This window comes from Amblyomma mixtum, chromosome 3 (genome assembly GCF_055824585.1).
Source record: "Amblyomma mixtum isolate Tamu chromosome 3, ASM5582458v1, whole genome shotgun sequence".
Classification (NCBI taxonomy): Eukaryota; Metazoa; Arthropoda; class Arachnida; order Ixodida; family Ixodidae; genus Amblyomma; species Amblyomma mixtum.
The window spans coordinates 26951831-26969639 of NC_143014.1; the positions used below are offsets into that span (position 1 = coordinate 26951831).

General features: G+C 47.2%; 2 protein-coding genes across 3 annotated transcripts in view; both read right to left on the bottom strand.

Moving 5' to 3' along the window:
* LOC149349486 (mitochondrial sodium/calcium exchanger protein-like) overlaps positions 1-8915 on the bottom strand; it is an 18590-nt gene extending 9675 nt beyond the window's left edge. Inside the window, exon 1 of the mRNA XM_089578461.1 lies at positions 8784-8915. The gene's annotated coding sequence lies outside the window, so the exon portion shown is untranslated. The remainder of the gene's footprint in view (positions 1-8783) is intronic.
* Positions 1-17809, bottom strand: part of LOC149349485 (myosin light chain kinase, smooth muscle-like) — a 223203-nt gene that overhangs the window by 89283 nt on the left and 116111 nt on the right. The window contains exon 1 of one of the 2 annotated variants that reach the window (XM_089578458.1): positions 8784-8923. The exons of the other annotated variant lie outside the window; for it this stretch is intronic. The gene's annotated coding sequence lies outside the window, so the exon portion shown is untranslated. Of the gene's footprint in view, positions 1-8783; positions 8924-17809 lie in introns of those variants that run through there. 2 annotated transcript variants of the gene reach the window in all.

A 17809-nucleotide genomic window follows, 5' to 3' on the forward strand; every position in this document is an offset into this window, starting at 1 on the left:
CATCCATCCATCCATCCATCCATCCATCCATCCATCCATCCATCCATCCATCCATCCATCCATCCATCCATCCATCCATCCATCCATCCATCCATCCATCCATCCATCCATCCATCCATCCATCCATCCATCCATCCATCCATCCATCCATCCATCCATCCATCCATCCATCCATCCATCCATCCATCCATCCATCCATCCATCCATCCATCCATCCATCCATCCATCCATCCATCCATCCATCCATCCATCCATCCATCCATCCATCCATCCATCCATCCATCCATCCATCCATCCATCCATCCATCCATCCATCCATCCATCCATCCATCCATCCATCCATCCATCCATCCATCCATCCATCCATCCATCCATCCATCCATCCATCCATCCATCCATCCATCCATCCATCCATCCATCCATCCATCCATCCATCCATCCATCCATCCATCCATCCATCCATCCATCCATCCATCCATCCATCCATCCATCCATCCATCCATCCATCCATCCATCCATCCATCCATCCATCCATCCATCCATCCATCCATCCATCCATCCATCCATCCATCCATCCATCCATCCATCCATCCATCCATCCATCCATCCATCCATCCATCCATCCATCCATCCATCCATCCATCCATCCATCCATCCATCCATCCATCCATCCATCCATCCATCCATCCATCCATCCATCCATCCATCCATCCATCCATCCATCCATCCATCCATCCATCCATCCATCCATCCATCCATCCATCCATCCATCCATCCATCCATCCATCCATCCATCCATCCATCCATCCATCCATCCATCCATCCATCCATCCATCCATCCATCCATCCATCCATCCATCCATCCATCCATCCATCCATCCATCCATCCATCCATCCATCCATCCATCCATCCATCCATCCATCCATCCATCCATCCATCCATCCATCCATCCATCCATCCATCCATCCATCCATCCATCCATCCATCCATCCATCCATCCATCCATCCATCCATCCATCCATCCATCCATCCATCCATCCATCCATCCATCCATCCATCCATCCATCCATCCATCCATCCATCCATCCATCCATCCATCCATCCATCCATCCATCCATCCATCCATCCATCCATCCATCCATCCATCCATCCATCCATCCATCCATCCATCCATCCATCCATCCATCCATCCATCCATCCATCCATCCATCCATCCATCCATCCATCCATCCATCCATCCATCCATCCATCCATCCATCCATCCATCCATCCATCCATCCATCCATCCATCCATCCATCCATCCATCCATCCATCCATCCATCCATCCATCCATCCATCCATCCATCCATCCATCCATCCATCCATCCATCCATCCATCCATCCATCCATCCATCCATCCATCCATCCATCCATCCATCCATCCATCCATCCATCCATCCATCCATCCATCCATCCATCCATCCATCCATCCATCCATCCATCCATCCATCCATCCATCCATCCATCCATCCATCCATCCATCCATCCATCCATCCATCCATCCATCCATCCATCCATCCATCCATCCATCCATCCATCCATCCATCCATCCATCCATCCATCCATCCATCCATCCATCCATCCATCCATCCATCCATCCATCCATCCATCCATCCATCCATCCATCCATCCATCCATCCATCCATCCATCCATCCATCCATCCATCCATCCATCCATCCATCCATCCATCCATCCATCCATCCATCCATCCATCCATCCATCCATCCATCCATCCATCCATCCATCCATCCATCCATCCATCCATCCATCCATCCATCCATCCATCCATCCATCCATCCATCCATCCATCCATCCATCCATCCATCCATCCATCCATCCATCCATCCATCCATCCATCCATCCATCCATCCATCCATCCATCCATCCATCCATCCATCCATCCATCCATCCATCCATCCATCCATCCATCCATCCATCCATCCATCCATCCATCCATCCATCCATCCATCCATCCATCCATCCATCCATCCATCCATCCATCCATCCATCCATCCATCCATCCATCCATCCATCCATCCATCCATCCATCCATCCATCCATCCATCCATCCATCCATCCATCCATCCATCCATCCATCCATCCATCCATCCATCCACGTCGCGGAGGAAAAGGTGCTGAGGAAATCGAGTGCCGCCAAGCAATACCTCGCGCAAAAAGACCGCGCAATATGCAACGCATTCTTGGCTTAACCAAGCTAAGCCTGGGCATCTTTTTTTATTTTGTTTTCAGACATTTACGGGAACGGTTTCGGCCCACGATTTTTGATAACTGGGCGATAAAAATGCGAGAAAAAAAAATGACCTCAAAATGAAAGCAACTAAACACCTCCGGTGATACTGAGCTTCCGGAAGCATGGTGTGCGGATAAGTGAACTAAATAATGGGTGTTGAGGGGCTGCTCGCTTTAGGAACAGCCTAGCAGAGGACGGTGCGTTGTGCCCATGCGGCAGCTCTGGCGGAGTTCCCTTCGTCCCTTGATGCTGATCAAGAGAACAGTCGACGCTCGCGTGATATTAGTTACAGAAAAAATTGCGAGGTGTAGAGTTTTCGCAAAAAGTAGCCAGTCTGCAGAGCTTGCTCGAGGCGCCTCAAAAGGCGAAAAACGTCTCAACAGATGAGGACGAGTTTTGTCCTTACTTAAAACTGATTCGTGGCTTGAAAGGTGTCATAAACGCCCTGCACTACACGGCTGAGAAAACAACCATGCAGCCTTGTTGCTTTTGACAAATACTGTACATACAAGCACGTAGTTGCTGTGTTGCTGCGTGGGTAATGAGTGGCGGCCAGCAGCAGACAGCGCACTGTAGCGCAGTCTGTCTTAAGCTTCAAAAAAGAAAGCTCGCGCACATTCGAGGCTCACATTCGACACGGCGGTGTGTCCCCACCAGTCGGAACCGCCATGTTGGCACAGCGATCTCGAAGCGCAAAGATTGGCAAACCAAGAGCTTCGCCATTAGAACGAAGTTAAAAGGCAACTGGTGCGCCCGATGGGTACTTTCAACTTTCTCCGCGAGAGAGGCGCCGTGAGCACAACAGGGCTCTCCAGTGAACCAGGGCCGGGACTTGATCTTGCTCTTCGCGGCGCTCAAACGAGCTGCCGCCCCAAATTGGTTCCGACGACTGTGTGTGCTTGTGTGTGTGCAAACAGCGCGCGAGTCCTTTTCGTGGTCCCAAGGGTGGCTCGTGCAAGTGCACCTGTTCTCTGCCGCGTATCTATCTGTGCTCGCCATATCAATTGTGGAACTGTATTTTGCTCGCCAAGTTTCATACCTGCGTTTCAAAACTATAATAACTGTGGAGTGAGTCTGCACAGGAAGTTCCGATACCGATTCCTTAACGCTTTAGGTTTTAATTTGGATTTGGGAAGTTTTTGCTTTAATGGATGATAAATGCGGAAGCATACGTGCAAATATATTGACGCGGGTAAAATTACTACTATTTCTTTATATTGTTTCCTTGCCCTCCAAACTGGCAGTTATGAAAGCGCATGGACGGTACTGAGTCAAAGGTATATATATACCTGCTTATGATACTGATACGCTCTTCTGATGCAAGTGGATTGCCGGCCCTTACTATCAGCTAAATCATAGTTAGCGGTCGTCTATCGACAGGTAAAATCAGCAGAATATACTGTCAGCTGATAATCTGATAAGTGAGAGGGTGGGGATACCACAACGTGCAGGAAATTTCAAGTGAACTCCTCAGACCAGGAATTTTTCTGCAGCGAAAGAAAGCTGTGCATCTATTCTTTGTTGATAATCAGTTATTACTATCTTGGTTGACATTAGTCGAGCTCTGCCCAAGTGCGAGTTGTCACGCCCACCTTTGAGACGTTGAACCCATCATAATATAGCATGCCTTTAAACTTTGCAGGTGTTTTTTTAAAACTACAATGCGGTCTATGCAAATGCATTTTAAGGCATGGTAGTAGCTAGTTAAAAGACAGTAGGTTAACTTATAGATAGTATTAAACTTTGCATTTTTTTTATTTCAGTGCAGAATATTGTTTATTTATTTATGTGTACCTCACAGGCCTCCGAAGAGCATTGGGTGAGAGGGGCATATCGAAAAAGGAATATGCGGAAGTAAAAAGGCATAATAATGGTACAAAGGACGCGGTACAAGGCAAACAGATGAAAGGAACACGAAGTTGATACAAAACGGAGTTAAAATAACATCAAACACAAAAATAGAAAGAAAAAAAAAGGAGCGAAACACGAACATGTGACAAAAAAGGTAACCAGGGGTAACAGAACAAGTAGTAAATCAGAAAACAACGTTAAGAGCAAATGAAACTGTGGTACATTTCAAACATTACTAAGGCAATAAATGTATACATAGATGTTTCTTAAACTCTTCAGGTTCAGTGAAAGAGATTATGTTGTGAGGAAGATCATTTCAGAGCTTAATTGCTCGAGGTAATGCAGAAGAATTAAATGAGAGGGTCTTTCCATATATCCGGTTGAAGCTGAGTTGATTATGTAAGGGTTGTGAAGAGCGGAAAGGTGATTCCAGAGGCAACGACGAAGGACGGGTGTGATCGTATGTATGGAATAAACACAGAAGTAAACTGGAGCGACGAATTTCAAGCATCTTTATGTCATTAAAGTCTCTCATAATTTAGAATGTGGTCGCGCTTTTTTCGTGGCCGAGTATCTTCCGGCTTGTAGTAGAGCCATACCACTTCCTGCGTGCGTCTGTTTTGGTATCTGGCCGTTTTGAGCGCATCATTGCACTTTCGATACCTCGAACCATAATGCCGATTGGGGAATGTTCAAAACAGGGTTCGCCTAGCACCTTGTCGCGCGAACCCTGTTTTGAACATTCCCCAATCGGCATTATGGTTCGAGGTATCGAACGTGCAATGATGCGCTCAAAACGGCCAGATACCAAAACAGACGCACGCAGGAAGTGGTATGGCTCTACTACAAGCCGGAAGATACTCGGCCACGAAAAAAGCGCGACCACATTCTAAATTATGAGAGACGCGCACCTGAATCGTAGCGTTCCTCGTTAGGTGCTCGTCACTTGACACGTAGGCGTGCAGATGCATGCTGCATGAGGGTTCCGTTGCGTTCCTGTTAGCATAGCGGAGACGTACTAGCGTAGAGGTACAGGGTCTGTTCTGAAAGTAGTAGGACTCATTTTTTTAAACAAAATTTATTCAAGAGAATAGTACGAACGGTTAAAATTTTTCAAATTAGCACCCTTACGCACCTACTCACTGCTGCCAATGAGTTTCCCAGTTTTCTTACGTCTCCAGGAACGCCTGGATCGGAATGCTGTTTAGCTCCCTTGTCACGGCCTATTCAACCGCCTCTACCGATCCGTGATGTTTCCCCTTGAGCGTTGATTTTATTCTCGGGAATAGAAAAAAGTCTGGCGGGGCCAAGTCGGGGCTTTCGGGGGCCTGAGGCAGCGTTGCCGCCTTGTGCTGGGCAAAAAATCTGGGTCCTCATTCACGTGATGAAGAAGATCCTGGCAGATCGCTTTCCGGTTGGCCTTTTGCTCCTCTGACAACACTGCCGGCACTAACTTCGCGCACACTTTCCTCATGACTAAGTTTTGGTCACGATCTCAAAAATTTGGGTTTGAGAAATGCTCATGTCATCAGCAATCATTTTGATACTCATCCTACGATCACTGTTGAGTAAATGTTTCACTCGCTACACATTTTCGTTGGTCTTGCTGGTCGAAGGGCGTCCGGAGTGGTCGCCGTCTTCCACTCTTTCCTGACCTTCTCAAAACAGCTTGTGCCACTCAAAAAACACCTGATATACCCATGGCAGCGTCACCGTAGGCCTCCTTAATCATGTCGTGAGTCTGGTGGACCCTTTTACCAAGATTTACACACAATTTTATCGCCTATCGCTGATCCAGTAAACGCTCTATGATTTTGCGTAACGAGACGTTTCGACAGGGGTTCACAGTACAAGCGACCTGCTCTCTTCAGCGGCCGAGAGCCGACTGCCGATTTTCCCCGGCATTCTCAATATCCCCCTTCAGCGATCCTGCACGCGCAGACCGCCTCTCGTCCGCCCGTTCGCCCAGGAAAAAATCAGTCCGGCTACTTTCAGAACAGACCCTGTATACCTGTTTGCCGGACGCCGCATGCGCTACAGCCTTACAAAATTTTTTTTGGACAGTCTATAGACTGTCCACAGACTTCTGTCTATGAAGTTTATAGACTGTCTATAGAAAAACCTTAGAGAACAATCTATAGGCAATACAAGTGCTATAGACATTCTATAGACAATCTATAGATTTATGGCCACACACCTTTAGTAGACTTTTATCTATATACAGTCTATAGACTATGAATAGACAAAAATAAATATCTATAGGAAGGAAACAGAGTCTATAAGAAGCCTATAGACTGTCTATAAACCATTAGACCATTTTCATGAGGGATATTGGGGCCGTTCGGCAGGAAACTCGGCGTCGTTGTGATTGGAAAATCCAGATGGGCCGAGGGGGCAGTGACGTGGAAAAGCGCTTTTACTGAAAAGGAAAAAAGAGGTGTTCATGCGGTATCGAACCGCTGTCCTATGGGTCGGCAGCCGAGCATGCTACCTCGGCATCACTGAGGAACGTCCGCTCAATGGGATAAAGGAAGGCCTTGAAGGTGCACCGCACAGAGAGCGAATTACTTTACAGGAACATTTAGTTAATCAGCATCAATAATTAGCGTCAGCAAATGATATGGGCGATGGTGTGTAATAAAGCAGCATATCATGGCAAGAAGCGTGTCTGTCTGCGAAAGGGTGCTCCAGGGGACCCTCAAGCGGGCCTTATGGAACCTCTAACGCTATCGCGCCATACCCTTATGCTGAACCTAAGTGCCACCGGGGCATTTTCTCCCGCTGCCGTAATGAACCCTAGGGTCAGTCTCACAATTAACTGCCGAAACACAGTAGCGTTTCTGTGCCGTCGCGGCTGTGGGGTCGGAGTGGTGCCTCCCTCGAATCATCTCCGGTGAAGCAGAGGGGAAGAGCGCCGATCGGCCGGACGCTCACGGGACCGTTCGTCCTTGAGGAAGCGGAGTCGAAGTTTCCATTGCGCACGGGGGCCTCTATAAAGCAGTGCCGAATGATGCCGTCATGTGGATGGTATAAAGAGCGGGCGCTTGCTTGCTCCTGACACACGTGTGTGATGTAGCCGGTAACGCCTACTAGTGCAGGGCGTTCTTCTGAGTATGCGCATTCCCTGAATGCTGATGTGCCATCTACATCGACGGATGCTCGACCATGAGAGAGACCGCTAAGGCGGGGGAAGAGAAGGCGCAGACCAGGGCTCGGCGGGCTCAAGCTATGTGAAAAAGCCGTAACGGGGTCCGTTAACGCTGTCGCGTTTCACTCTTAGGGAGGAGCTTAAGGTTCTGTCAAGTTTGTTTTCTTTTTTTTTTTCTCCTTAAACGCGTCTCCCCGGCGTCACACGCGGTTATACCGCTTCCGGCGCCTCACACGTGTCAGCTGCGGCACGGGCTAGCTTTGCGCTCATGATTCCACGTTCGACATCTCGAACCACAATTCCGATTTTGAAAATTTAAAAACTTGGTTTGCCTACAGTCTTCAGTGCTTCCGATTCCGCCATATAATAATGTCACGATGTTGGAGACTAGAAATAGACGGGTGCACTTGACAGTACGCCCTTCACGAGGGTAGCCGGCGAACTTCAACGTCTAACAGGTCGAGCGCCACGAACGTCAACGGTTTTCAGGCTCAGGTATTGCTCCCTTTTTAAAAGACGCGTGCACGCAAGCACACACGAGAACGACCATATTTAGCCCTAAAAGGAAAAGTTTATTAGTTACTAATAATTGCACTAATCGTTCAATAACTATCTACTACCACTGGCATCATGTCTGCCATGCAGTGCAATCCATCGGCAGAGACCGCATTGTCGTCTCTAACGGCCTTTTAAAGAAAAATCTCTACAGATAAAAAAAAAACACCCTGTATACTTCTTCTAACCAACAGTTTGTGATTCAGTACCTAGAAGTCGCGGACACACACGCAAACCGAAAAGAGAGTAAACAATACAACACATGCCCTGTAAACAAGAGAAAGCATTACGATATAATGCAGAAATTTGTTGCGTGCAAACACTTGCTCCAGAACGGGGCTATCGACGGGCAGACCGAGTTTCAAGCTATCCAAACACAGTTAGTTACACTCATGCTTCAAAACAGCGGGCACGTGCTGCACAAACAAAGTTTTCAATGTTGCGATGTCGTAAAACGTCCCGCTGAGGAGAGGAGCGTCAACAGCCGGGCTCGGGATGGTAAACAGGCTTGTTTATGCTTCGAAACACGACTCACGAGGCTTACGCGAAGAGTGGCCTAACGTTAGAATAGGACATGACGCCTGTGTGGGGCTGTAATTTACTTCAATTATGAAGAGTGCTGTTCGGGATTTGTACTGGTCTCCAGTGTTATGTGTTCCTTTAGCTGCTCCTCTTGTCTTCTCCGTTCCACCATGAACATGTTCCCCGCTTGCTGCTGGTTTTCTGTCCGTCCTCCGTCGATATGCGCTTAAGCGCAGAACTGAGTCACCCGAGGTGCGCCGGACAGGAGAGAACGGAAGGGCGACCTCGGTCCCGATAGTGGACGACAGGAAACGCGTGTCTAGCGTCTTACGAGATGCGCGCACGGAAAACCGAATGAATCTAAAGAAATCGACGCAGCAAAAACAAGAAACAAGAAGGCAGGAAAGGACGTACCACGGAAACGGGTGGCGGCGTTATGCAGGCACTCGCTGGCCCACATTCCGGGAAACGGCGCCGTCAGAGGAGCTCCGACGGCTGGCGCACACCAAATCGAGGATGTGCCGCCCCGTTGGCGGAGAAAAAGCGAGCGGGTCGGTCCCGAGGCATTCTGGCGGAACAACAGGCGACGCCCTTCATGAGCTCAGCGCCGGGCGTCGGGGTGTTGCGAAAGTGTAACCGATCTCCATCCACCCCGGCGGCTGAGGCAACGAGCTCCCCGCTCGCGCCACCACGCACGCCGCGGGTGTGCGTCCTCGCTGAGCGTGAACACCTCCGATCCAAACCCCCTTCGTCTTGCTCGTTTGAGATTCACCTCGTTCTGACAACTTCTCGTTGATTTTAACAGAAGTTTTCGCTATGCAAAGCTTAAAGAGACACTGAGGGAAAAAAAAAGAGTTGGCCTGTGCTGAAAGGGTACCACGGTCTGGACACAAAGAGGCCACGCTCACCGAAAACGTAGCCTTTATATAAGCCAGAAGATACTAAAACCAAAATTCGCCATCAACGACCGATCTTGGAAGTAAACTGCGTGCGTAGACGCCCATTTCAACCGTCGATCCCCGAGGCCATTCACGTCAAACCAAATTCTTTCTCGGTTTGGACGCCGGGGGATTTTCACTTTTCACGGCGATGAAAGCGTCTTTTTCTGCCGGCAAAGCACGAGGAGCCGCAGATAATCAGCTTTTACCGAGAGCAGTTCGCAGTGGTCCTTGAAAGCCTCCAGCCTGGTTATGCCGCTTGCGTGGTGCCTCGGCTTTTGTTCTTCAAAAATTTATGCTGCAAAAGAAAAGCGAGATGGCCCCTCCCTCGATGCAGGCTCCGCTGCCTCGGCTCCGCTTGTTTCGAATGCGTGAATGGAGCAAGCGGTGGAGCCAGTGCTAACGCATGCAGGAGAAATAAAGGCGTTTCAAAATGAAGCGGCTGTGTTTGCGTGCAGGTGCTGCAGGAAAAGTACAAGCGCGTGTGCACAAACGCCTCTACCAGACATGTGCAGTATTGAGATACATGTACTTTCATACTATATTTGATACATTTTGTGTATCGGTGTTAGGTATTGCATGCCAAAAACGAAAGTATCAGAGTATCGATATTGAAAATACATTTTTCGTGTATCATTGGCTTTAACGACACTCGATACTGAAAGAAAATGTGCCGCAGATTCTGAGGATGGCATGAGTCAGACTTTGAGTCGGCGGCGCTCGCTCAGGCTGTAGCACACTGAAAAAATGGGCATGGAATTGGCATCCTCTGTTGCCACGGCAATGGCAACAGAGGATGCCATTGCCGTTGGCGCCGTCTTCATTTTTCCTAAGTTCATTATTTCGCAGATAGATGACGCATACTTCCCGCTTCTGCACACTCGGTGATATAAGGAATGAGAACGAACTCACTGTCGAAACAAAACCCAAGATTCGCCTCTATTTCAAGTTGCGGTGGTTGCCAGCAGAAATGAACGACTTTCGCCGCTATGCTCCGGTGCTTGCAGGACATTTATTGTGCGATAAAGGCCACGCACTCTTCCACACACGGCTCAGTAAGGTCATAAGCGCCGGCAGCGTCAAATGCATCAGCTGACGCATTCAGTTACTTTTGAGAAGCAAGCGCTGCAGAAAGCCGAAGTTCTCAACAGGCGTTCGTGAAAACTGGGCATCTTAACTATACCGGCATGGTCCTCGAGTCGGCATGGCTATATGCTTCCCTCTAATATTTTGATAAAAGGTACCTTCATTAAAAACTTGAGGGGGCACTTCAGCCCCGCTTTAAGGGTAAGGCGCGGTGGCGTTAGTAGGCCCCTTCAGTGGCCAGTGGTCCTCCATGCGTATCACTTTGCAGACACGGCCATTCTCTACTTAACATTCATAGATCGTAGGGAGTCCTCATACCATCAATGGCGCAGTGGTGCAGCGGTTAAGTGCGATGCGCCACTGCCCCGGCAGGTGGCGCTGTTTCAAACGTAGCCAAAGTACAACAACTGTAGGGGTGCACAAAGGATTAAGGCAAGGTTGCCCTCTATCACCGCTGCTGTTCATGCTTTACGTGATAAATATGGAAAGAAGGCTAGAAGAAAGTAATCTGGGTTATAATCTATCGTACAGATTAGGCGGAAATGTAGTTGAGCAGCGACTCCCGGGTTTAATGTATGCGGACGATATTGTACTGTTAGCAGATAGCCAGGAAGATTTACAAACTTTGGTTAATTGCTGTGGAGACGAAGGAGACGCTCTAGGATTCAGTTTTAGTGCAACTAAATCAGGTGTGATGATTTTTAACGATACAACTGATCAGGTGCTTACAATACAAGGCCACGAAATACCCAAAGTGGCCGAATACAAATACCTTGGGATATGGCTAAACGAAGGGCAGATATACACGGAAAAGCATGAACAGGCTCTTAGGGCAAAAGGACGAAGAGACGCCGGGATAATGAAACATAGGGCATTATGGGGGTACAACAAATATGAAGTACTAAGAGGTATTTGGAAAGGAATAATGGTGCCGGGACTTACTTTCGGCAATGCGGTTCTGTGCTTAAGGGCATAAGTTCAGTCGAGATTAGACGTAAATCAGAGAGCTGTTGGAAGATTAGCACTAGGTGCCCACGGCAAAACCACAAACGAGGCAGTACAAGGGGATATGGGCTGGGCATCGTTTGAGGCACGGGAAGCTAAGAGTAAAATACTATATGAAGAACGCCTGAGGAAATTGGACGATAACAGATGGGCAGCTAAGGTATTTAAATATTTATACAGAAAGAACGTTGACTCACAGTGGCGGAAAAGAACTAGAAAACTAACCAGTAAGTATGCCGGTCATGAGGACGGAGAAAGAAAGAGCATTAAACGACAGGTTAAAAACACGGAAGTTAAAAATTGGATGAATTCAATGGAAAAGAAACATAGTGTAGAACTATATCGATTCTGGAAAAGGCAGATCAGGAAAGAATTTTTCTATGATAACTCAAGAGGCAGTGCCCTACTTTTTGAAGCTAGATCAGGGTGTCTTAGAACGCGCAGCTACAAAAAGAAATTTAACGAAGAAGATGACACATGTGCAGTGTGTGGTAGATCTGTGGAAACAATTGAACACCTCATAATCAAATGTGATGGTATCCATCCGGATGTCGATGCAGGCACAGTCACTCTTTCTGAGGCCCTAGGGTTTAAAGATAACAATGGTCATGTAAATAAATCTGCAGTGGAAGTCAGCAAAAAGCGATTGGAGGATTGGTGGTTGAAAAGCAGAGATGTGGCATAAGGTTAGAATAGTAGGAAACCGTAGGCAAAGTTGATGGAGAATCTTAATGAGAATTGCCAACACAGTAAACAAAAAAAAATATTAAATAAAGAAAAGCTGAGCATGGTGGCAATTGCCACCACCCCGTTTCAAAGGGGGCGCTCCTATCCATCCATCCATCCATCCATCCATCCACCGGTGGGGCCGACCAATCATTAATTTAACCGCCGCCTGCCACGGCGGGCAGGATGTGATTGCGCCTCAAGCTCGCGTTACCTATAGGTGGAATGTGGGCCACCTGCTTTTTTTGCTCGCAACGCCGGCAGCGGATTTTCTGCCGAGCAAAAGACTTGACGCTATCGCGTTAAAACACCACATGGCGTCTGCTCCTGTTGAGAGAGGCTTTTTTCATTCGCTTCGCTTATAGCGTAGCCGCATAACGAGACTCATTAGGATCGGTGGTGTGAGCAAAATGCTGTTACTTGATACCGTTAACTAAAGGTAACCGCCAAATAACAGGTTGGAAAGATACGTTCTGCCCGATAAAAACTTTTTCTTTCCACCTTTTACAGCGGATTGTTCAAATTCAAACATCTACTAAACAAAATCCTCGGGAAAACAACGTACGGGTTTCCGAAGCGTACAAAGCTTGCACCTTGTAGCACAGGGCAGATAGTGGCAATCGGTTAAATGCTGCAGCAACAAACGAAAAGCATCAGAAAAAGTTTCAAGTTTCAGAGACCAGGAGGCGAAGATGCCTTTCGCATCGAGCCATGTTTTTACTGAGAGAGTGAAGGATTTTACGGAGGGTTTTTCCGGCATTTTTTTCGCCCTTTTTAGAACATCATGTCCTAAACCTCTACTGTACTTGAGCGTGCAGAAATGCATCAAAATATCAACCAGGCCACTGTATAATCTCATTCTTTTCTCACTACTAAATATTCTGTAGAGAAACGGACGCTCAGCTAGAGCAAGGGTGGTATGCCACTTCCCGAAAATGTCCCTAATGGCGCCGCGGGTGCCAGGAAACAACAAAGCGTCCCCCAAACGCGCTTGTATCACTGCGCGCAAAAACAAGTCCTTCTGGTCGCTTAAAAAAATAAAACGAGAAATAATCTGGCGAAAACACAAGCGAGATTGACTGAGACCCCTCTGCAGACCGACACCTTTCGCAGCTTGAACCCCAAATGAAGACAGCGAAGACAGTGCGCATCTTTTGCACTTTAACACGCGACATGAACACTTGTAGCATATACCACACTTTTGCTGCCACAACGGCACTCCGAACTGTAGTACGGGCGATCATTGAATGATCTCTACCTTGTCAGCCTTGTAGCGAAAGCGTGCCGCAATAAAACTGAAAGCGTCATCAACTGGGACAAATGCGCAGGAGTCTGCCACGGCAAGTGGAATAGCACAGCGCGCTTTTTTGCAAATATTGTATGTACAACTATAGCAACGAAATACTTGCCAGGAGTACCGCTTCAATGTTACCACGAAAATAAACTAATGTGGGAACAAGAAACGCACAGCCTTCCCCCCCCCCCCCCCCTCTCCCCCCTTCTTGCCAGTGCTCTGCATGTCGTCGTCTTCACCAGTAACGGCCGCCGAGGTCGCACAGAAAAGGAAATGCGAAACGAAATCTAAGCTAACGAACCATTCCCCTATTGCTTCAGCGGACCTGGCTTCGACAGCCAAACTCCGCTCACGTCGGGGAGATAAACACGCACATGCGAATGCGAAGCCGCTCGCTATCGGAAAAAAACCGGCGCAATCCAAACCTCGGCTGATATGTGGGTCAGTGCGCGCGTCCGTGACAAACAAGCCTGGCCGGAGCATAAAGCATAGAATGCTGCCTTGATAACGTTTTCAGCAGTCTCACTCAAGTGGATTTGTTGTCTATGGCACATAAATAAAATGAGTGTCCCAAAAAGAGGCGGAACTGCTTTTATGTGAGAAGTGTACATTTAGCGGATGGGCTAATTACGACGTGGCACAAGTCGCCTTCACGCAAATCCCTCGTCCAGCGTATGCTCACTGCTTCAGTCTATCCTACGCACTGAAAGGGCTACGGCCCTCCAAGGTAAAAACAAAGCAATAAGCTCATTCGACATTGTGTACCTAGATGGATAAAAGAACGGACGGTATCAACATTTGTTAAACCTGCTACGCCAGCGGGGTACCGGTGTATTTCAGAATTCGTGAAACAGGCTTGGTTTAACCTCAGCAAAGGCAAAGTACCTGTCGATATGAACGTGTGCCTGTACTGAGGCTACTTTGACAGAACCCAAGTCGGAATGCTGACACCAGGCTGTGGCTTCCTCTTTCCTCGATTTTATGCAGCTTTAGTTCTAGAAAGTGTGAACCTCTGTGGTTACCATAACTTGAACAGGTAATTGGCCCAAACAGCTCTAGCCTTTCCCATGGCCGTGTTTAGCTGTAGTTTCAGAGGATTTACTTATCCACTGACAGCTGAAAACAGTTGTATGGTTGCGAAACTGTAGCATTAGTGGCATAGATTTTTCAATAGTTGGCAGTAAGCACATGTTTGGGTATGTATATTCCATAGGCGCCCGTAGACCACTTTTGTATAGAAATGTCTACACCTTTAGACGTTTCCAATCCAGTCCTCTCAACTCCTTTTGTAAAGGAGCAATGAATAACAGAGGTAACACTCTGTCTACTTGCCTGACACACTTCCTGATCGGCATTCACCAACTCCTTATGTGGAGGACTATAACTGCTGTGCAATCTGAGTGCCGCAGTAAATGTTTTCTGACATATTTACACAAACAGACTTCCTCAACGCCCTAGTTACGCCATAGTTGCATGAACACTTATGTTTTAGCTGAATCAAATCGTCTTTTTAATAATCCATGAAAGGCGCACATAAAGAATCGTTGCATGCTGGGAAATGCTCAGTACCTTTAACGATGCCATGAATATAAACACTTTTCTGCACCTTTTCTGATAGCCAGCCAATTTTCTTGATTGACTGAAGCCATAGGTTAACCGGATTCCCTCCGTAGCCAGTTTGTGATCAACGGACAATAAATAAGATTTTCGAAAGGAAACGATACATTGCGTACAGGGTGTCGAACGAGAACCGAACCTGAACCAGAAACCGGAACTGAACCCGTGTTTTTTTCGCCATCTTGGAACTGAACCCGAACTGCAACGATAAAACGGAATCGTTCCAAACCGGCTAGGCACTCGGTTCAACACGACTTTTTTTACTTCTTAAAACAGCTTAAAAGACACGGACGCAGACAGAAGGTGCTACCATGTGCACGATGGAAAGAAATGCGAACAGAGCGGAGCCTGGGCGCTTCGCTGTTCGCATTTCTTTTAAACACGCTTTAACATCGGTGGTAGCAAAAGGATTCTAGAGTTCTCCGTGATGCATTCTAGGACGACTCTAACGTATTTTTCTTACAACCCAGGTAAAAGCGCCATCGAAAGAAATTCGAACAGCGGAGCGCGTAGGCGCCGCGCTGTGCGCGTTTCTTTCCATCTTGATAGTACACACACACCCGGCACACTTTTTTTTTTTTTCAGAAAAAGTCAGATATGCTAGCGCATAGACCGGGGGGCGGGGGGTGAAACTTCGTACACCTCCCAGCGGCCACGAATTACAGACGGTAGCGTCAATTTCTCCTTCAGTTACGGCGCAGTTACGGCGTATTAATCTTCATGACAACGGACGACCGAAATACGCTGGCTCGGAGGCTGTTGGCATGACATTTGCTTCACGCTAGGACCGGTCCAAAATCGGGCTCGGTAAGGAAGGTAGGTGGATGTATCGTTGCCCGCAACCGCACTCCGCGGTTTTCTTGGGTTTTCGTACACCATATCTTTGGTGTTCTGGCATGTTAAAATTGGTTTCGCTGCTGGTCAGCAATGAGAAATGGTAGCCTCAGCGCTGGGCCAATGTACGGAGAACAGAGGGCACATATTTTATGGTTTCATTGACATTATATATATATATATATATATATATATATATATATATATATATATATATATATATATATATATATATATATATTCGGAGGTCGTGGGTTCGTATCCCACCGGCGGCATGTGGTTGTTTTTTCTTCTGCTTTTCTAATCAATTACCTTTAATCGATAACATATTCAGTAACATTCTAAATTGATCAACACCACAAAATAAATAAATTAATTTAAAAAAATCCCCTCTGCCCCTTGGTTTCTGTGGCTGTTGGCTTCTGTCATATTTATAACGAGCCCCTCATTCCCCTTCGCTTGTTTGCTTAATTGCTTAGCGAGGGCCTCGGTTCTGGCAGCCTTGATGCCATAGGAAGCATAAGAGGGTTCTCACGCAGCTTCCACCCTCTCCGTTCGATGACGTTCTACGTCACACCTGCGGGAACTCAGGACGTTCTACGTCCGCCGCTTATGAACGTGGGTGGCACTGATGAACACTCTCAAGGTTAGGTTACTTGTAAACATAAATACCCCCGAAAGCAGAAGATTTGACAGCCGTCGCCGTAGCTCAGAGGTAGAGCACCGGACGCGTAATTCGGAGGTCGTGGGTTCGTATCCCACCGGCGGCATGTGGTTGTTTTTTCTTCTGCTTTTCTAATCAATTACCTTTAATCGATAACATATTCAGTAACATTCTAAATTGATCAACACCACAAAATAAATAAATTAATTTAAAAAAATCCCCTCTGCCCCTTGGTTTCTGTGGCTGTTGGCTTCTGTCACATATATATATATATATATATATATATATATATATATATATATATATATATATATATATATATATATATATATATATATATATATATATATATATATACATATATATATATATATATATATATATATATATATATATATATATATACACATACAGGGTCTGTTCTGAAAGTAGTAGGACTGGTTTTTTCCTGGGCGAACGGGCGGACGAGAGGTGGTCTGCGCGTGCAGGATCGTTCAAGGGGGATATTGGGAATGCTGGGAAAAATCGGCAGTCGGCTCTCGGCCGTTGAAGAGAGGAGGTCGCTTGTACTGTGAACCCGTGTCGAAACGTCTCGTCACGCAGAATCGTCGAGCGTTTACTGCATCAGCGATACGCGATCAAATTTTGAGTAAATCTTAGTAAAACGGGCAAAGAGACTCACGACATGATTAAGGAGGCCTACGGTGAAACTGGCATGGGTAGATGAGATGTTTTTTGAGCGGCACAAGCTGTTCCGAGAAGGTAAGGAAAGAGTGGAAGACGACGACCGCTCCGGACGCCCTTCGAACAGCAAGACCAACGAAAATGTGTAGCGAGGGAAACATTTACTTAACAGTGATCGTAGAGTGAGTATCAGAATTATTGCTGATGACTTGTGCATTCCTCAAACTCAAGTTTTTGAGATCGTGAGAGAAAACTTATCCATGAGGAAAGCGTGCGCGAAGTTGGTGCCGGGAGTGTTGTCAGAGGAGGATAAGGCCAACCGGTAGGATCTTCATCATCTGAATGAGGACCCCGATTTTTTGCCCAGCAAAAGGCGGCAACGCTGCCTCAGCCCCCCTACAGCCTCGACTTGGCCCCGCCAGACTTTTTTCTATTCCCGAGAATAAAATCGACGCTCGAGGGAAAACATCACGGATCGGTAGAGGTGGTTCAACAGGCCGTGACGAGGGAGCTAAACAGCATTCCGATCCAGGCGTTCCTGGAGGCGTACGAAAACTGTAAAACTCATTGGCAGCAGCGAGTAGGTGCGGAA